The sequence below is a fragment of the Aedes aegypti genome, chromosome 3 (genome assembly GCF_002204515.2).
Source record: "Aedes aegypti strain LVP_AGWG chromosome 3, AaegL5.0 Primary Assembly, whole genome shotgun sequence".
NCBI lineage: Eukaryota > Metazoa > Arthropoda > Insecta > Diptera > Culicidae > Aedes > Aedes aegypti.
In genome coordinates this window covers 132,881,264-132,903,551 of record NC_035109.1, presented here as the reverse complement: position 1 = coordinate 132,903,551, position 22,288 = coordinate 132,881,264, and the positions used below count along the sequence as shown (strand labels likewise).

The 22,288-nt window shown below is 40.4% G+C and overlaps 1 protein-coding gene across 2 annotated transcripts in view; it reads left to right on the top strand.

Moving 5' to 3' along the window:
* Positions 1–22,288, top strand: part of LOC5571073 (synaptic vesicular amine transporter) — a 155,206-nt gene that overhangs the window by 33,481 nt on the left and 99,437 nt on the right. The gene's annotated exons all lie outside the window — the stretch shown is intronic.

The following is a 22,288-nucleotide window of genomic DNA, read 5'->3' as shown; positions in this document are numbered from 1 at the left end:
TTAGCTGATCGTGCCAATTCAATTCAGCCACCGAAAATCGGTGAACTATCTGTGTTATCCTGGGAAAAATGTTGATCTGGGTTCTTCAAAAGGTTAGGGATGGTACACAAATTATGTCACGCTAATTTTCAACTTTTTCGACCCCCCCCCCCTTTGTCACACTTTTTGTATGGGTTCCCCGACAATTATGTAAGGCTTGTCACGCTTGGCCTAACCCCCTCCCCCCTTGGAGCGTGACATAATTTGTGCATGACCCCTTATTTGATTTTTCGATTATCGTCAGTAATTAAAAAAGAGTACACTTAAGCCCGTTCAGTAAAAAAGAATAGTACACCAATTTTTAAGGCAGAAAAGAGTACTTGTACTCTAAAAAGAGTACGTCTGGTAACCCTACCTGCATTTTCGGAAGGTACGATCCATGGCCGCGATTAGTCCCGGCCCATCGATCACCTCACATATTGCCTTCCATCGTCACAGTGTCTAGGCTTTTACCAACACTTATCTCTCTTAACCCGTATCCGACCGGGTTAAGAAAAAAATTCAAAAAATTCTCGTGAAGCTATTTTCTATCCGATTTGCAAACTTCTTTCACTATATGAAATCCAAACTCTTCTATTTTTTTATGCTAGGGAAAGTGGTCCAAAATTTTGTCTGTGGCCGGAGTTATTCCGGTGTCCTCCTGGGTCAAGTCGGGTGAAAAAATGATCAACTTCCTTTCCTGACCATTTTTATAATACTTAACTGTCATTTAACTACTCAATTTGTGTAAGAACAGTCAATCGTGCAACATGAAAGATATTCAAGTGATTTAAGGAGTCACTTTCATGGAAGTTTCCTTGAAAAAACTGAAATATGCCTACCGGAAGATCCGGAACATCCGGTAAAGTGGTCAAATCGTTAAAAATGACTTGGAAAGCCGCGGTTTTTTTCAATCTCACTAGTTTTCAGCATACATGGACATAAACGATGCTTTGAGTGCATAAGACCCTGTATGGCCATTGGGGGGCTCATTGGAAGATCCGGAACATCCGTAAAAGTGGTCAAATCGTTAAAAATGACTTGGAAAGCCGCGTTTTTTTTCAATCTCACTTGTTTTCAACATACATGGACATAACCCTTGCTTCGAGTGCATAAGACTCTGTATGGCCATTGGGGGGCTCACCGGAAGATCCGGAACATCCGGTAAAGTGGTCAAATCGTTAAAAATGACTTAGAAAGCCGCGGTTTTTTTTTCAATCTCACTAGTTTTCAGCAAACATGGACATAAACGATGCTTTGAGTGCATAAGACCCTGTATGGCCATCGGGGGGCTCACCGGAAGATCCGGAACATCCGGTAAAGTGGTCAAATCGTTAAAAATGACTTGGAAAGCCGCGGTTTTTTTCAATCTCACTAGTTTTCAGCAAACATGGACATAAATGATGCTTTGAGTGCATAAGACCCTGTATGGCCATCGGGGGGCTCACCGGAAGATCCGGAACATCCAGTAAAGTGGTCAAATCGTTGAAAATGACTTGGAAAGCCGCGGTTTTTTTTTTTTCAATCTCACTTGTTTTCAACATACATGGACATAAACAATGCTTCGAGTGCATAAGACTCTGTATGGCCATTGGGGGCTCACCGGAAGATCCGGAACATCCGGTAAAGTGGTCAAATCGTTAAAAATGACTTGGAAAGCCGCGGTTTTTTTCAATCTCACTTGTTTTCAACATAAATGGACATAAACGATGCTTTGAGTGCAAAAGACTCTGTATGGCCATTGGGGGGCTCACCGGAAGATCCGGAACATCCGGTAAAGTGGTCAAATCGTTAAAAATGACTTAGAAAGCCGCGGTTTTTTTCAATCTCACTAGTTTTTAGCATACATGGACATAAACGATGCTTTGAGTGCATAAAACCCTGTATGGCCATCGGGGGGCTCACCGGAAGATCCGGAACATCCGGTAAAGTGGTCAAACCGGTAAAAATGACTTGGAAAGCCGCGTTTTTTTTTTCAATCTCACTTGTTTTCAACATCGAGACATCTTCTATAATAAGGCCAGTTTTACGGATGTTCCGGATCGTTCGGGGGACCAATCAGTAGCCAACTAGAGTCGCATGGTGGCCTAAATACTGAAAACCAATAAATTTTCAAAAAATTGTAGTGTTGTAGGGTAAGTCACGTTAATTGTCCACTTTTCGGGATATTTCGGATCTTCCGATGAGCCCCCCAATGGCCATACTGGGTTTTTGCACTCTTATGCACTCAAAGCATTGTTTATGTCCATGTATGCTGAAAACTAGTGAGATTGAAAAAAAAAACCGCGGCTTTCCAAGTCATTTTTACGATTTGACCACTTTACCGGATGTTCCGGATCTTCCGGTGAGCTCCTTAATGGCCATACAGGGTCTTATGCACTCAAAGCATTGTTTATGTCCATGTATGCTGAAAACTAATGAGATTGAAAAAAAAAACGCGGCTTTCCAAGCCATTTTTAACGATTTGACCACTTTACCGGATGTTCCGGATCTTCCGGTGAGCCCCCAATGGCCATACAGGGTCTTATGCACTCAAAGCATTGTTTATGTCCATGTATGCTGAAAACTAGTGAGATTGAAAAAACAACCGCGGCTTTCCAAGTCATTTTTAACGATTTGACCACTTTACCGGATGTTCCGGATCTTCCGGTGAGCCCCTCAATGGCCATACAGGGTCTTATGCACTCAAAGCATCGTTTATGTCCATGTATGTTGAAAACTAGCGACATTGAAAAAAACCGCGGCTTTCTAAGCCATTTTTAACGATTTGACCACTTTACCGGATGTTCCGGATCTTCCGGTGAGCCCCTCAATGGCCATACAGGGTCTTATGCACTCAAAGCATCGTTTATGTCCATGTATGTTGAAAACTAGCGACATTGAAAAAAACCGCGGCTTTCTAAGCCATTTTTAACGATTTGACCACTTTACCGGATGTTCCGGATCTTCCGGTGAGCCCTCCAATGGCCATACAGGGTCTTATGCACTCAAAGCATCGTTTATGTCCATGTATGTTGAAAACTAGTGAGATTGAAAAAAAACCGCGGCTTTCCAAGTCATTTTCAACGATTTGACCACTTTTACGGATGTTCCGGATCTTCCGGAAGGCATATTTCAGATTTTCAAGGAAACTTCCATGAAAGTGACTCCTTAAATCACTTGAATATCTTTCATGTTGCACGATTGACTGTTCTTACAAAAATTGTGTAGTTAAATGACAGTTAAGTATTATAAAAATGGTCAGGAGAGGAAGTTGATCATTTTTTCACCCGACTTGACCCAGGAGGACACCGGAATAACTCCGGTCACAGGCAAAATTTTGGACCACTTTCTCCAGCATAGGAAAATAGAAGAGTTTGGATTTCATATAGTGAAAGAAGTTTGCAAATCGGACAGAAAATAGCTTCACGAGAATTTTTTGAATTTTTTTTCTTAACCCGGTCGGATACGGGTTAAGTTGATGCTGGGCGTCTAATTTCTTTGCGGGAACCTTAGCCGGTTACTGATGGATACAGCAGCCTCTCTTTCTCATTCCGCTAGTTGTTTTTTTGAGGGATCATCTCTTATGGACCCCCCTAAGAGCCGCTATACATCTCCGCTGGTATAGTCGTTTTTGTGATCCCATGGTTATCTATGGTGAGGCCCACTTAGAATTGGAACAAACATCTTTGGTTCTTACAACGACTCTAGTGGTCCAATTTAGAAGCTGAATGTGCTCTATAACAATAATAACATCACATATTTTTTTTCGCAGCTTAACTGGAACGCACTTCTGAGAAATTCAACATTGAAGAAGAGAGAAGAAAAATAATTGCGCACAAAAATTTGAAAAAACCGTCTTGATTAGGAATAGAAATTGCAAGTGTTCGGTTTTTCAATAAATACTGTGTGGCTAGTACTGAATAAGTACGAAGTAACTATTTTGACATGGGATAAACTTGTCAAAAATATGGATGAAAATAGTGTGCACAAATTAATTAACCGTATTCCGGGAAAAGTCCGACAATTTCTTGTAAAAGGGGATGATTTTTTTTTCTTGTTTTTCCTTTGAAGCTTACAAGCAATGCAAAATTTGAGTTAAAACAGAATTCGTTTTTGTTGAATTATACCCAAATTATTCCAATTTGGGATCGCAGTAAGCGGTGACCGTTGACGGACTTTTTAAAAAATCTCGCTGCTATTTTTCTCGCACTTGTCAGTTATTGATTCTGTTGAAAAAAGTTATGGCTGTGTGAAGGTATTTTTGGTGAAAAATTTTGTTTTAAACGTGGATGAGTAGTAGAGCTATTGTTGGAAGAGAAAAGTGTTGCCTGCCGAACGACCGAAGTTTCGCTATTAGTGGTAAAACGAATACCCTTACTGGAACCGGAAAGCCCATCTTTACCAATTGATATCCGGTTGGAGAATTTGGTGAGTTTGTTCCATTTTATTATTTGTAATTTAGTTTACAATTGAAATAGTTGAATTTTGATAGCTATAATCAGAACGTTTCATTTGTTTGTGTAATGTTGTGTATCGTCGGTTCGCGATCACGGAACAAAGGTGTCCGCGCCTGGAGTAGTGTTTCGTCATTAGATTCTGTTGCTTGCTCCTACGGGGAGCGGAAGACGGAATCGTCATCAATCGTGTTCGGTTTCGTTTAGTACGGTTACGAAAAAACATCGCGAGGTTCGTCAGTAGTGTTTGGTCATTCGATTTGGTTGCTTGCTCGTGGGGGACGAAAGATAAAGTCGCATAAATGCATTTTTTCTCGGGCTGCTCAGTTTTTACGTTTTGGACAGTACTTTGTTCCGAAACCGGTCGGGTGTTCACGCACAACGCGAACAGTGTGCAACATTTCAACCCTGATCAGTTCAGTCATCGTTTTCACCCTGTTGTTGATCCTGTCTATGTAATCCATTCCCCCCTATTCCCATTTATGTAAAGTATCCACATAACTAACCTCGAGTCGCCGCGAGTATTTCGGCTACCACCACTAACAAACACCCTTTTCTACCTGAACCTCACACACACACACTACTTCACGCAACCCTATCGAAAAACTTGAGCTCTCCATCATCACACCACCCGGACCACCGATTGCAGCATCCAGTACATAAGACAGTGGAAGTTTCCCACCGAAGCCATTTCACTGTGCATGCAATGAGTCCTTCTACCTGCAGCCTACTTAAGGAGCTTGCGTGCACAGATATATTCATTCAGTATTTAGCCGTTGTATGGCACGCGCAATAAACCGTCGTAGTTCGAAAACCGATACCCAAAGCGTTTCTCTCACCGAAGCAGCCCAGCTAGTAGTCCTTTTCAGGACTGTTGTTAAGAAATCATATTCACAGTCTGAGCAATCGACATCCCAGGCATTCCTTCAGGAGAAGGAATTGGCCGATCATCCCTGGCATTCCGAATTGGAATTGGCCACCGAAGCAGGGATCCTTCAACCGGAAGGATTGCCCTCGTCAACTACTGTCCGTGATCGGACATTTTGGTCCTTCGAGCCGGATCTGCGTGATCCACATCCAGCGTGTTGCACCCGCAACCGTGGCTTGGCAATCAGCCGATTGCCCATCGTTCCCGTTGTTCCCGTCGATGCTCAGCAGAGTTGTTTAGGAAAATATTCATTGCTGCTTCGATGAGGGAAATTGCCTTCCGTAAGTGCGAAAGTAAGTCGCGAGTGAAAAACGTAAGTGCAAAAGTAAGTCGCAAGTGAGAAACATTTCGCGAAACGTGAGTGCAAAACAGAGTGAAAAACTATTCCGAGAGTGCGTGGAATCATCGCCGCGGAAGTGAAAATCGATCCACCAGTGAGAAAAGTTGCCACGTGTGCAACTTGTTGAACGTGTCGAAACACATTCGTACCTGTCGTCGTCGTGCGGAATCGAGACGCACCATCGCCGTGTTCGATGCCGATCGAGCACACACCAACGAAAACCGACCAGAAGGAGAGGATGGCGGAGCTGAAATCGCTTGTTCACCTACGCGGACAGGTGAAAGCGAAAGTGACGCGCATCCGCAATTCCGTAGAAGAAGCATCCGGAGCAGGAGCAGTGCAGTTGGATTTGATCCAGCTGAAGCTATACCAGCGAAATTTGGAAACCCACTACAGAGAGTACTGTGAGTTGCATCGCCAAATTGTGACTCTGACGCCCGCCGAGAAGCTGATCGAGCAAGATGAAGCCTACATCGTGTTCGAAGCCCAGCACAACGAAACCTGTATGCTGGTCGAAACGCTCATCCAGTCCATGACCGACACCTCCGACATGAGACTGCAACGAAGAAGCCAGCAAGAAGAAGCACCCCGCATAATCATCCAGCAGCAACCGCTGAAAGCACCCATCCCCACGTTTGATGGGAAACCAGAGAACTGGCCACGCTTCAAGGCCATGTTTCTCGACGTGATGAGAACCTCCACCGATTCCGACGCCATCAAGCTCTACCACCTTGATCGAGCTTTGATCGGTAGTGCAGCGGGAATCATCGATGATTGCACCATGCAATCCAACAATTACGCCCACGCATGGAAGCTGCTGGAAGAGCGGTTTGAAGACAAGCGCCTCATCGTAGATACTCACATCTTGGGTATGCTACACCTCAAGAAGATGTCCCGACCCAGTGCTATGGAGCTCCGTGAACTGATCGACGATGTAACCCGGCACATCGACGGTCTGACCCTGATGGAGGAGCAAATGCTTGGAATGTCCGAGCGTTTCGTCGTGAACCTGGTTGCGACAGCGTTGGACAACCGAACCCGGATGGAGTGGGAATCTACGGTGCCCCACAAGCAAATTCCCACCTACAACGAGACCATGGACTTCCTGAAGAAGCGTTGTTCAATCCTCGAGCGATGTGAGGACGCAATCGAGAAGCCCACCGTGAAGCCGATTCCAGCGAATAGTTCCAGCCGACTGAAGACTTATGCTGTAACCGAGAGAGCAGAACCGACCTGCCAAGTGTGTGACAGCGGAAGCCACCCGATCTTCAAGTGTGACGCCCTCCGCAAGATGTCCGTTCCAGAACGAGAAGCCAAGGTAAGAGAGCTCAAGTCTTGCTTTAACTGTTTGCGAACGGGTCATAGGAGTAGTGCGTGTAAATCCCTCTTTAACTGTTGGAAATGTGAAGGTCGACACCACACCCTTCTCCACCCTAACGAATCTGATGTGTCTCCGCCCAAATCCAAATCCGATGATTCGGATTCCGAAATCAAATCCCATTTAATACAGTCTACTTCTGCCGTCTATCCCGCCAAGAAAGTCCACCATATGTGCAACAGTCTCTTGATGACCGCAAAGGTTCAAGTGTTCGATGCCAATGGTGAACTTCAGCCTTGTCGAGTCTTCCTCGATAGTGGATCCCAAGCAAACATTGTTTCTCGTAAACTTGTCCAATCCCTGAAACTCCCTCGGCTCGCAACAAAGGTTGATATTGTTGGAGCCAACAACCAAAAATCATCCCTGTCAGAAGTAGTGAATCTCAGAATTCGATCTCGTTATTCCGACTACAGTGCGCAATTAGAGTGTCTTGTTGCCGATCAAGTCACTGGTCCAATACCGTCAGCTCCCATCGATATCAAATCATGGGACATTCCGCCCGGATTTGCCCTTGCCGATCCAAATTTCCACATTCCCAGTGAAATCGATCTCCTCATTGGCATTCAGCACTTCTTCAAGCTGATGATGCCTGGACAAATCAAACTCTCCGACGATCTTCCTATCCTCCAAGAAACCCGTCTTGGATGGGTGATCGCTGGAGCTGTTAATTCTACTCGTCCTAAGCCAGACAAGTACACAGTTGGTGTACAGTCGTTAACCGGTCAAGTAAATCCCTCCTGTCGAAACTGTCCGCCCCGTCGTACAGTGTATAGTCCCACAGAGAATCTCTCCCTCGATCCACCTGATTTTCCATCTTTCCCAAAACGATCGATCTTTCGAAAAAGAAGCCTTGTTTATCCGTTTGTTTCCCAAAACCTCGAAGATACGCAATACATGAAACAGATCCGTCAGTCCACAAACCCACAAAGTTGTCAGTTACCAATCCAAGTAAATGAGCCCCTGAAATTCAAACAGTCACGGAATCCTCCAACCACATGTGCTGAAAACCCGCTTTACGATCTTCTGCTAGAATCCCGACAGTCTTTAGTGAATTCTCGTTCTTCTCCCACTAACTCAAACCGTAAGTCTAATTCGTCCACACTACTCGTTAACCAGAATCAAACCGTTACAACCAAACCCATCGTAATCAATCCAGGTCAACAACGTCCACTTTCCGTTAATACCGTTAATGTAAGTGATTCCGCTAATCTGTCAGATACCCAACCCGTAATGAATCCCAAAATCGCTGTAGAATCAATGCCCTCAAATCCACCGGTTTCACACTTTTCGCTGGCGGGAGAATGTTCACGCACAACGCGAACAGTGTGCAACATTTCAACCCTGATCAGTTCAGTCATCGTTTTCACCCTGTTGTTGATCCTGTCTATGTAATCCATTCCCCCCTATTCCCATTTATGTAAAGTATCCACATAACTAACCTCGAGTCGCCGCGAGTATTTCGGCTACCACCACTAACAAACACCCTTTTCTACCTGAACCTCACACACACACACTACTTCACGCAACCCTATCGACAAACTTGAGCTCTCCATCATCACACCACCCGGACCACCGATTGCAGCATCCAGTACATAAGACAGTGGAAATTTCCCACCGAAGCCATTTCACTGTGCATGCAATGAGTCCTTCTACCTGCAGCCTACTTAAGGAGCTTGCGTGCACAGATATATTCATTCAGTATTTAGCCGTTGTATGGCACGCGCAATAAACCGTCGTAGTTCGAAAACCGATACCCAAAGCGTTTCTCTCACCGAAGCAGCCCAGCTAGTAGTCCTTTTCAGGACTGTTGTTAAGAAATCATATTCACAGTCTGAGCTATCGACATCCCAGGCATTCCTTCAGGAGAAGGAATTGGCCGATCATCCCTGGCATTCCGAATTGGAATTGGCCACCGAAGCAGGGATCCTTCAACCGGAAGGATTGCCCTCGTCAACTACTGTCCGTGATCGGATATATAAATATGTGCGTATTTCTTTTTCTCTTTTTTTGTTGTTGTTGTTTCCGATGACCCTGGAGAGTAGAAGCATTAGCCTTAGAATGCTAATGTCGCTACTGTTCGTGTGACCAACATCTAGTTTGCCACGCTCTGACAGCTTGAGTACCGGGTTTATAAGTGTCAAATCAATTGTTTTAACCAAAATAAAACATTCTCTACAATATTGCACTAAACAAACATTCAAAAACTTGAATAGTAAGTACTACTTAAAATAATTCTAATTTGTGACAACATCGCCACTAGCGTTCTACTACTTATATTTCTATTCCCTGGAGGGATCGACTCTGCTTTTACCGAGCAGTATTTCACTATCGTTAAATGCGCATTTTTTTTTAACGGGAAACAATATTGTTTAAACTGTAAAAAGCATTGTTTCATTCAAAAACAATTAAATATCAAATGCTCTGGGTTCATCGCCAGCTTTTCGAGCAAATTCTAGCGACCTACTACCTTTACCAACCCCTAACTCCGTAGCACTTATGAGGATGTCACTGAGTCGGAGGCCTCTCGTTAAGTAAGTGCTACATAAACATTTTTTCCCCAATCGCAAGTTACGGTAAAGATGGGCGTGGCCGGGATTAGCGATATTCATGGTTTTGGTATTCTTGTTTCAGATTAGATCAAGGTTAACTCCCAAGCCTTGTTCCTGAATGTAGTCTAGATGGGACTATCAAAGATAAAACATGAATATAGCTAGTATCCAATCTACGAAGTATACCGCAACTACGCTAACGCTAACGCTAACACTAATAATACCCAAATTATTCCAATTTGGCTTCCCCGAAGCCGCCGACCTCTACCTGGTTTTCTGCTGAATATTATTTTCGCAATTCTTTCTTCCGACATTCGCACTAAGTGACCAGCCCACTGAAGTCTTCCGTATTTGGCACGCTTGATAATATTCGCATCTTTGTACACTTGATACAACTCGTGATTCATGCGTCTGCGCCACACACCATTTTCGAGTTTCCCACCGAGTATTGTCCGCAGCACTTTACGCTCGAAAACACCGATAGCTTTCCGGTCTGACTCTTTCAACGTCCACGTTTCGTGCCCGTAGAGAGCCCCCGGAAGAATCAATGTTTTATACAGGGCGAATTTTGTTTCCGTTTGCAAGCTGCGGGACCTAAGCTGGTTACGTAGTCCGTAAAAGGCCCTATTCGCAGCCGTAACACGTCTTTTCACTTCACGGGAAACGTCGTTGTCACATGTTACAAGTGTTCCAAGGTAAACAAATTCTTCAACAACTTCAAACACATCCCCATCAAACACTACCTCAGCACCTACACCACCATGCCTGACTATATCTCTACCTGCAACCATGTACTTCGTTTTGGTAGAATTAATGGTCAGGCCTATCCTCGCTGTCTCCCTCTTCAGAGGCACGAAGGCCTCTTCCACTGACCTGCGATCGATTCCAATTAGATCTATATCGTCCGCAAAGCCAAGGAGCATGTGCGACCTTGTGATAATAGTGCCATTTCTCTGCACGCCAGATCTTCTAATAGCACCCTCGAGTGCAATGTTGAACAGTAAATTCGAAAGTGCGTCTCCCTGCTTCAATCCGTCTAACGTCACGAACGAGGTTGACACCTCGTCTGCGATCTGAACACTTGATTTCGAACCATCCAGCGTAGCACGTATCAGCCTAAAATCAATCCGTTTGCTCTACTTTTGCCTTTCTTGGTTGGTGAAGAGTCTTCGATAGGCCACCTAACCAGGGTTGCGCTACCTACATCGTGCTAGAGGGGATGCACAGTGCGTTGCTCCATAGACAAAAATCAAATTTCAAGTTATTTTATTTGGCGATAATAAGTATCCACAAGTGTTGATAGATAACATCGGCTATTGAAACGTGTATTTATAAGATTTATAAAGCACTAAAACGACTACAACAAACGTCGAAAGTGACAGTTGTCGGAGTAGCAAAAAAAAACTTAATTTTGTCGCATGTTTTCTACATTACTTTCAACTAGTACCGAGGGTGTTGAAACCAATCTATTCAATCAAAATTTGAAAGAGAACATGTTTGAAGGTTGGTAAAGTATGTTTGATGGGATAAGCACACCAATTTTAACTTTGAATATGAGAAATCGACACGACGAGTTGGCTATGAAATCAAACTTATGAAATATAAACATGTTACTTTAGTTATCGATTAAAAAAAAGTTCCACCGAGTACCACCCTTAATCACTCACAGACATGTTTCTCAGAGTGTCCTCTATGAGGTCTGAAAGATACAGCTGCAACTCCCTGCAACTCTTCAAGGTTTTCAACTATTTTTCGGTATACTCCTTAACCAGTATGAAAATTAGTTGTTTGTGATAAAAAATCCGAAAATCTCGCAACGCTATGTGGTCAAAGCTGAACCGGACATTACACCAGAGCAATTTTATGTTTAAAATGATACATTTCATATGACGTTTCTAAGATTATATTCAAATTTTTCGTTAAAAACTAGAAAATAATAAAAATATGCGCATATTTTTGCATAAAGGCGTTCAAGTCACTTTTGCAGCTACGAGTGTGAAGAGACATATTTGCAAATAACTTCTTACATCATTATAGGCAATAATAGTACAAATTACAAGGTTTTTCTTGGAAAATAATGGAATTGGCGCTTAGGACAGTTTTGCGGTTATGCGTATACTATATGTCATTTATGCAAATTGCAGCTCTTTTCAGCAGAAAAAACTTTTCCTTTCATACCAAGGTGCTTAAATGGTTTGATCTTCCAGTTTTGATTTTTGTCCCGCATCTCCATACATTCAACGCACTGTGGGATGCCTCCTCGGTGCTGACACGATACAGCATTGTCCGTTTGTTCTTTACACGATGACCACGGTCATAGCCATCACAACCATCCACCTTTATCAGGGCTTTGAACCTGTAGCTCTGGTTCTCAATAGTTTCAAGTTCTTTCGGACATGCTACTATGGTGAGCCATCATGCGTTAGCGGTGTATTATCCAGTACCTACATATAATTTTCGTTAGTCGAACGCTGCCATTATAACATGACCCCTCAGTTAGAACTTAGAAAACATATAATTTTAATGTAAAAGCAAAAACTGAATCTTTGCTAATTGGAAATTCGGTTGGTAAACTATTTTGAGCATAATATTTACTTAGGATTGCATTAAAATTTAAAATTCTATATTATGGATCAATTTGTGACATATTACGGATCAGTGCGCAAAATCAAAAGTTTTTCAACTCAATGCATTTGTATTGCATTATTCGAAGAAAGTTAAAAATGCGTCACACATAACATAAAAAAATAGTAGTGTTAGAGCTGGAAACAAATGCTCTTTTATGGACAGTAGAGAAAGGAATTAGGAATTGAGCAATAGATAAAACCTGAAGACGCTTTTCAGATACAGTAGTAGTTTACACATTTGAGACACCCTGCTATGACCATTCAATCATGATAATTATGCTTGTTTGGAAGCATATTTCATCTCTAAATAAGTTTCTGCTCAAGTTTTATGTTTTCCTAGATTTTTTTTTTTTGATACTGCATTGTAGTAACTGAGACATGAACTATTTTCGCTAGATACCAAGTTTTTCACCCATTTGTGTCTTCTTAAAAATTGATATTTACAAACCTTTATGTCTTATGATTATTATTCTTAGTGCTATTGCCTGAAAATGTCGAATTCAATGCCAAAAATGGCAGAAATATACATTCATTAGAAATGATCCGTAACCGTGGTAAACAATCATTTTCTGGCCCTGCAAATATTCAGTGTTTGTAATGAACAATCAAGAAAAATGTTTTCCAAAGATGAATTCATACTAAATCTAAGCGAACGAGCATTTTTTATGACATAACATTTGACTATTAATTCCTGGGGGACGGCACGTATTATGGATTTTTGTAGTTTTTATGAAGGATCATCAGAGCCCACTGTGAACTCCACATCATCCTGGGCAACACCCCAACAGAACTGACGTAAACACCAGGTCACTGCCATAGCAACCTGGTTTATACGCTAAATCACTCTTCAAACCGGGTGTTTCTTCGGATAAGTTGGTGTTGGTGCTCATGTCAATCTGTTTTCCTCTTATAGTTCAAATATTTCAGGGCAACTAAGGGCTGTTCGCATGTCCAACCACTGCATTGTTAGCTGAAGAATGCATATCAATGAAAAATAATCATTTTGGTCATATTGTCGCTTACGTTGACTATGTAAATATGGGCTGAATCAGAGTCTATGAATGGAGAGTTGCGCGAAGAGTGAAATCAAATCTACCTATCGAACTGTCAAACCGTCTACCTATCGAGCAGACCAGCAAAACAGATAGGGGCTATTTTCGAAGACGAAGAAGAACCACCATTCAAAGAAGTCTCTTCGCGCAACTCTCTGTATATAGACTCTGGGCTGAATATCTTCCATTTGTTCATATAACACATGCCGTTTGTCTTGTAGGTGCTTTCACCTTGGCCATTATCACAGATAATCATCACTAATTACATTCTAATTGAAATAAACTGAAAGTGATACATTCAAGCTTCTGCTAACTATGCACATATAGAGTGCTCCATCTCCACACCATAAATCATCGTGTGCCGGCCATGGATCAGCTGTTGCATACGAACCACTTGAGAACGTACGTATCAGGGGCCGTTCATTACATAAGTAAAACTATTTTGACGGTTTCCAACTCCATCCCCGTTTTTCGATTTTGGTTTGAAATTCAAATACAAGATGTTAGGATAAAGTAATACCAATATAACCCTCCAAAACCTTTAACGTAATCAATGGAAAGCACCTAACCGAACATTGCGGAAAAATACCACTTTTCATAAATTACATGCCAGGTTCCCACTTGCATCATCCCACTTGCGTCCTTGATAATGAACTAACCGTAGGTATTAAACCGCGAAATACCGACAAACAGTTGATGAAAGCATGCGGCTGTAGCTAATTGAACAATTCAGTTAGCTAGGCATGGGCTTGTAGGCGTCAAGCATTTTCACACTGATTTTTATCATAATTCAGCCCAGGCCGGCGTGAAACGTTCCTGCTCTGGTTCAACAAGGTGCAAAACGTGTACCCAATTTATTGCATGGTCATTGCGAACCGTTGTTGTTCGAATCTTGACATTGAATACCTTTACGACAAAGGTCACTCGGTGTTGACCGCTTGTACCTTACGCCAAGCGAACCTGTAGCGTAGCTAGGCCTCAGGATTCAGAGGGTCCTGAAATCTCGTAGCGGTAGAATTGCAGTTTCAAGAAAACTAACATGCAAATGGGCAGAGATAACACAGCAGAACAAAAAAAAACATTTTTGCATACAGTCGAAGCTTGTTGTAATGACATCGCAAGGGACGTCGTAATAGAGAAAAGTCGTTATAGATAATAGTTATAACAATGAAATGTTTTTCAAGGGACCTAAAAATGTCCCTATAGAGAGCTTTTGTCACTATAAAAATTGTCGCTATAACGAGCTTTGACTTACGATGAGAAATCGTAATAGGCTGTTTTCCATCATGCTAATCTTTCATGAAACGGCCTAATTTCCTACACTGAAGTATGCAGTGCGGGAATAGTCATTACGCAACTGAAACCAGTGCTGTAATGATTCATTACGCAACGCTTTCTCAATACGCAACTGTTTTGAGTTGCGTAATGGATCATTACACAACAGTTTTTCAAAAATTGTAAAATGATGGTGAATGCATTCCTTTATAATTTCTGATACCCTCAAGTGGTCTTCTACGAAATTGCAAAAAAATGTTGTACGTAATTTGTTGCAGAACTCGATTTATACAGCACTCGTCGAAATTATCCTACTCGGCAAGCCTCGTAGGATAAATTCATGACTCGTGCTGCAAAAATCGTCATTCTGCAACTTGTTCTGTTAACTACTATTTTTTTTTTACTATTTTACTATTTCGCGTGTCTCAAAAGTCAAATAACGTGTCTTCACTAAATTGAGAGTGACTTTAAGAATTATCAAATCACTAACGAAAGAAATTCATCTAATACGGCGCCATCTATGCAAAAAATGTTATTGGAATTGTTTTCCCATATAATTGGTCGATTTTCTTCATACAAACTTCAAAATCGTTTAGCCCTCCTTAGAGTTGACGGATTCCGTTTAAATTTACTAACTAGCTTCTAAGGGTCTCAATGAGCAAATTTCGGGGTGTTACTTGAGATTTTTGTTGTTTGATCATTATGGAACATACTTTTGAACAACCAAATGTTGAAACAATGTTGGCTCCATGTTTTGTGGATCCTCAAGTTAACCTTCACAATGAGCCTCGAAAGCCCTAGCCACGCCTCTGCTAAGCGACCCTTTCGCGTAATGCTGATTCAGAACGAAATCTTCTCTTTCCTTTGTCTTATACCTTTGATAAAGCTCGTTCTAGACCCGTCGATGATATGCGCGAAAAACCGGTTTTATCGAAATACAAGAAAAAAGAGAAAGAAAATGGCAACATCTTCTTCACTTTCATCACATACCGGTTAGCAGGCACAGGCGCGTTTGGTCAAGAACGTATTTTAGAGCAGACTCAGCTCGCGACGAGAAGACCGATACCTAGAAGAAATCCCCGACTGTCTAATGAAACAGTTGGCTTGTGTTGGGTCGGCTGCCCAAAACAAATTAGCGTTTTTAGCAGTTTGGACGCTTGCCAAACAGTCCGCTCGACTGTTTTGCATAAGCGAATACGGTTTTGGCGGAAAATTGAAATGAATCAGCATTTTTGAGTAGGAAGTAAAACTAACCTATACAAAGCCAAATGATATAGATTTTTTATCATTGATAAGAACAAAAGTTGGAAACATTCAAATCGGTTCATCGCTATACTTAATCTGCAATAGTTATTTTTTGGTTCAGATAAATCACGATTTACCCACCCTCCAAACTAATTTGCCTTAAACGCAATTGAAAACGTTATGTTTAACATTTTATAGTAAAATGCAAAAAAAATAATTTTATTCACTATATTGAGAATTAGGCAAATATTTCAAAATTATAATAGAGCCTTATATTTAAGAGCAAATCATGCTAATTATGTAGACTTATAAATCCTAGCGGAATTAATTTATGACCCAAAAGATTAGAAGATAAAACGTCTATAAACAAATGGTCTGCGAGTAAAAATAAGACACAAGAAATCATTTTTTTTTTTTAAACAGGAAGGATTTTCTACCAAGCAAATCTAAGAAAGTCTAAGAAAGGCCCCAAATCCATTGGTGAGAAAGAAGACATTTAGTGTGCGTGACATCCGTGTACAGTGCAAAATGTTTCACAACTACAAGCAAGCGAGCCCTCATAAGCAGCAATGTAAATTACTGACGTACATTTTTTTAACGTTTTTTTTTATCTCTAGGTGCCCTGTGCCAGTAAAAGAGGCAATAGTAATGGGTCGAGGAATAGAAAATCGTAAAAAAAAGTTAACGGAAGCACGTTTTCATATCTAAAGACGTAAAATCATTGTATTTTACCAAAACATATGGAGGAATCTCCATTTATTGGAACATGTTCTAGTAATAGTGTTATCTGCTAACTTCTGGTCCTATAGTGATTATCACGCCCAATGGTATGGGTGCCCTAATGTAGATGTAGTTGTGAACCTTAGAGGAAAACAATATGCACTCTGTCTCGAAAAACACCCAGAATCCGGGTATAATTTTTTAAATTGGGTAATATTTCCTTATGCATTCTGATTAGTCTGGAAAGCGTGTGCAAGTTTCTTTGAGGAAAACAAAAACAAACTGTGTATGACGATCGTATGCTAGTCTACGTGTGTTCAAATATCACTAAGCTCTATAATAGTGGTTTACATTGATTGTAGTGTAGATATGGTTGTGAAACTCTGAGGAAAATATTATGCACTCTGTGTGTGTGTGTGTGTGTGTGATCCATCTAACCCCCACTGTCCGGCAGTGGTATTATGGAAAAAGGTTTTCAGCAAAACTGCTTTGGCATAACATTTTTGCAAAAAGCTTCAGTCCGGGAGTTAGAAGGCGATAGCTCTATTGCAGATCCAGTGACCCATTTCAGAATGGCTGGAGAGACACGTCCATTCAGAAGTCACTTTCACTAACAACAAGCCCCGCATGTATGCATAACCGTTATCAAATGGATAATGATTATGCATACACACTTCCTGTTTCAAAGATGGTTACTTTGAGACTGGCGCGTATTTGATAATTGGGTATCGATAATAATGTAATCATGAGGAAAATATTATGCACTCTGTCCCGAAAAACACCAAGAATCTGAGTAAAAAAATTCAAATTGAATAATATTTCCATATGTATTTTGATGAGTTTGAAAAGCGTGTGTATGTTTCGTTGAGGAAAACAAAAGCAAACTGTGTGTGATGAGCGTATGCAAGTGTTCGTGTGATCAAATGTCACTAAGCTCTATAGGACCGTACCTATTACTGGTGCAAAGGAGCAATTAAGAAGGATTTCAATTGTTTTTTACTATTTCATTACTAAGTTCCAATATTTCACTAATATGTCAACTGCTAGTGAAATTTTTGCTTATGATTTTGGCTTTTCAGTCTTTGAGGGTTCTATATTTTTTCTTTATCCAACGTTTCGGTCCAATACAATTACAAAACAAAATTTTCAGATCGATAGCGGAAATTTCAAGCAGCTTCAAGGGGCCTTATTCATAACAAATGTTTTCAAGGTATTTCAATATGGCTAAGCTTTTTTTAATATGGATGGCATAACCTCCTTAATTTTCCGACAACAATTTAGTATATTTTTTTCAAACTTTTATAAGTTCTTTTATTTTGTTTGCTTGTGTTACTTTAGAACACTGATATAAATTGGATATGAAAAAAAGTGATTTGTCGAATTATTTGTAAAGAAGTCCCTAAAAATATATTGAGGTATTTCTGGAGAAAAAAATGTGTTCATCGTCTTCTTCTTCTTAGCATTACATCCTCTCTGGGAAAGAGTCTGCTTCTCAGCTTAATGTTCTATGAGCACTTCCACAGCTATTAACTGAGAGCTTTCTTTGCCAAAGTTACCATGTTTGCATTCCTTTATCGTGTGGCAGGTACGATTATGCTCTATGGGGAGTTATTGGGAAGTCAAGGAAATTTCCATTACGAAAGGATCCTGGACCGACCGGGAATTGAACCCAGGCACCTTCAGCATGGCTTTGCTTTGTATCCGTGGACTCTAACCACTCGGCTAAGGAATGACCAAGACTTCCGTATGTATTTTTATTAAACTTTATCGAAAGGCATATGAAATCCGTAAGACGCAAATGTCCTCAAAACTATGACCCTGGCAAAATATCTTATTGTGAACATGAAAAACACATTCTCTAAGAACTCCTCCATCTTCTGATACCATACAAACTAATAATTTCAACGATAAAGTGTGATCTTTATGGTGGAAAGTTTATCACCACAGTATAAGACAATCAGACGCTGTTTTTAACTTTGAATGGACAAAACCTTTAAACATCTTTGCTTCATTACATTATTAAGAACAGTAAGAAAAATATGACAAAAATTGTACTAGATAGTGAAGATATGTCAGAATGTACAACTGTAATCAGAAATTACTTTCACTCACAAAAACAATGAAAATAACGCTTGTGGATGCTAAATTCACGATCAAACAATTTTTGCATTTTTTATGGGCCATACTGTATGCAACATAGGTTAGAAGCACCGGTTTTGGCCATACGCCAATTGTAGCCATAGTGGATTATACACCGTCTCACATAGCCAATCAGCATGAAACCTTTCGTATTGAGTAGATCACATTTCAATGAATGTAGCTCTATCATTTACACGTCCAAATTGATTCAAAACATAAGAGAAACAATTCATTTTCCTTATAATTTTAACTACCATACACCTAATTTGGCCAGGGTACACTTAATTTGACCACTCTCATGAGAAATCAATGCGATTTGCCAATTTAGGCACCGAAGTTAAATCTTTGGCCAAAACTGGTTGTGGTGACCTATATTAACCAACGAGATTTTCAAAGTGAAAACATGGCTTTGGCTCAGTTTCGATATTTTACATACATAATATGAATTGAAAGCTTGCATTTGACATATTTGTAGTATAAATGCGGCTTCCCATGTTGTTATTACTGACTTTTTCTCTTAGGCTGGCCAAAACCGGTGCTTTTATCCTATAACGACATTTTACTGGCTTTTCTGAAAACAAAAATAACTGATGCTTTTGTGTGAGAAGTTTGTCAATCGTTCAGAAGTATTGAAACCTTTTGAAGAGCTAATTGATGTCACATACAAAATAAAGACCATTCAGTTGATTTAGAATTTAGCCAAATATTACGATTTCATAGAATCCCGGAGAGATTGTACCCTATTACCCCGAATGACATTACCTCGAATTACAATATCACGGGGCAATGTCCTTCAAGGTAATTGTACATTCGGAGAAATAGCATTCAGGGTAGTGCCATTCGAGGTTATGACATTCAGGGTAATTGATTCTACCCCTATAAAGTAGCAGTTTGGGGCCCAGATAGCCGTAGCGATAAACGCGCAGCTATTCAGCAAGACCAAGTTGAGGGTCGTTGGTTCGAATCCCGCCGGTCGAAGATCTTTTCGTAAATTTAAATTTCTCGACATTTCTTTGCCTAGAGTATCTTTGACACGATTGTCCGACATTTCCCCGAAAACCATTTTCCCAAATGCAATTTCAATTAGGGGAAAAGCACTAATTGTATGAAAATCCAAAAATTGGCACATAATTTTTGTAGGTCGAAAATTAGTGCTTTTCCCCTATATACCACTGAACCAGTGGTGGAAATTTTCACATCACGAAGCACTTCACGAGTGAAAACCAACGTAAAACAAACATGACAAACTCGCGAACTAGGTTTTTAAGTTCGCACCCGCCTGCTCGGAAGCTCTCTGATGCATTTTGTTTTATTTTTGTTTCGGATCGCTACTTTCCATCACTGCATTGAATCTGAATCAAGACTTAAATTCTTCCGACAGGTTAATTAGTTAGTAAGTTTTAGCATTTAATTTTGTCAACCACATAATATACTAAATTAAACGCCTAGCGTAGAAGCACCGGTTTTGGGCAGCCTAAGAGAAAATATTTATTAAAAAAAATGGCAATCCTTATGTGCACTGCAAAAACGTCGAATGAGAGTGACCTGAGTAGTGCGGACTTGAACATTAAGGTCTTTCAAATTAAATACATTTTTTTCCAAAAGTGCTAACCGTTGCGTTTTTGGTTTGCTTGTCGCGTAGGAAACCACATTCAAAGTGCACACTTAAAATTCTTCATAATGACCTCGTCAGTTCAATGCTGGCAATAAACCCAAAAAGTTAATTATTCAGAAACTTTCTGGTAGTATGTTAGATAGACAATTATTTCAAAGAAGTGGTTTAAGGTGAAACATCTTGGAATCCAAAGATGGCCGTCACAATGGCCGACTTGTGCCCCTACTCACGTTTTCAATGGCACAAAACTGGAGAAATAGTTGGCAAACGTTTCAGATCTTCTTATTTTAAGCTTTCTGATAGTGCACAAAGCCAAAATAAAAAGTACACTGTTGTTGGATGCTTTCTTCGCGAGATTTGTGCGTTTGAAGTTTCAGTGCAATCCTAGAAGTTGATTCCAAACTGTGTCACACTGTGCATAATTTGAACAATGTTTTTTCAACAGCTGGTGGTCTTTGTGTTTTATTGATTGTATAACATTTTTTAGCGTGACGAAATCTTAAATCGTGTTCTTAATACACGGAGAAATCAGATTACCCAAAAAATAAGTTCTTCTTCTTTCTGGCATTACGTCCCAACTGGGACAAAGTCTGCTTCTCAGATTAGTGTTCTTATGAGCACTTCCGCAGTTATTAACTGAGAGCTTTCTTTGCCGATTGACCATTTTTGCATGTGTATATCGTGTGGCAGGTACGAAGAAACTCTCTATGCCCTGGGAATCGAGAAAATTTCCTTTTCGAAAAGGAACCCACGACCCTCAGCATGGTCATGCTGAATAGCTGAGTGTTTACCGCTACGGCTATCTGGGCCCCGTGTAGACTTTGCAATGTTAGATTATTTGGAGATGCAAATTCCAATAATTCATCAAACAATTTCAAAAGGCCATTTTCCAGTGTCCAACGTTATATTTCAAATCATGAAAATTTACCAAATAATCTTACATCACTGGACTTCTTCTTTCTTCCTCCTCCGAATTATGCCTTTGATAAATGTCTGCGTTGAAATATACATAATTTCGATTTGATCAAAAGCAATTTAAACAATATCACTTCAAATATGCAAATAGATTTCTATTAGTCACATTAGTCGAACACTAATAATTATTTTTACTTAGAAAACATTACGTTATGACCTCATCAACAGCAAAATCTACTTAATTGATGAAAGCAGAGACACGTGAACCTTTTCAGCAACCTAGACCTGAAAGGTCACTCACAGTTTGATTTACAACTCGGGTACATCTATTACACGTTCCTATATTATTGGCTTCGGCTTCGTTAGATGTAGAAATGGAACGTCTGCTATGCATTTTATGAAGTTTAGTTTAGCTTACGTTTCCCACCTTGATTTGACTGAAAACATTCATCTTGATGTTGTCGATGATATTCAACAAAACTGTACTTACAATTGAGGAAACAGGAAAAAGTGTTGTTGCTAATGCTAAGACCTTTCATAGAACATGGTGCTAATTGTAGCTACAGTTTGATTGTAGCATTGAATGGTATGAATGATTGCTATAAAGGCAAGAAAAGGAAATGTTTTAAATAACTATATACCTCTTTTGAATCTGCCTTATAATAAAAGGAGCTTATCTGTTCCAAAATTTTGATCAATGAGATGCGCATTTCATCGGTAGATTATCAGGAAGAGGAAATCACGTGTTTAATACGTTATCTGAAATGTTGACAATGATCATAAACATCTGGTTAGATGAAGAGCACGATCTGGTTTGATAAAGAATTAGATCCTCGTTCATCCATCGAAGTTCTAGAATTTGCATCAGTGGCATATAGGAAACCGGTAGGCAATCAAACAGGCTTAGAAGCGCTAAACATAAGAAATAATATTCTAAACTAAGCGCTCGAGAAGAACCAGGTAACCAAACTGACACGCACTGAAGAAGAGCAAAGCCATTATCATCGTTTGTTATCTGCCTGCGCCGGGCGAGAATGGCCACAGTTGAATT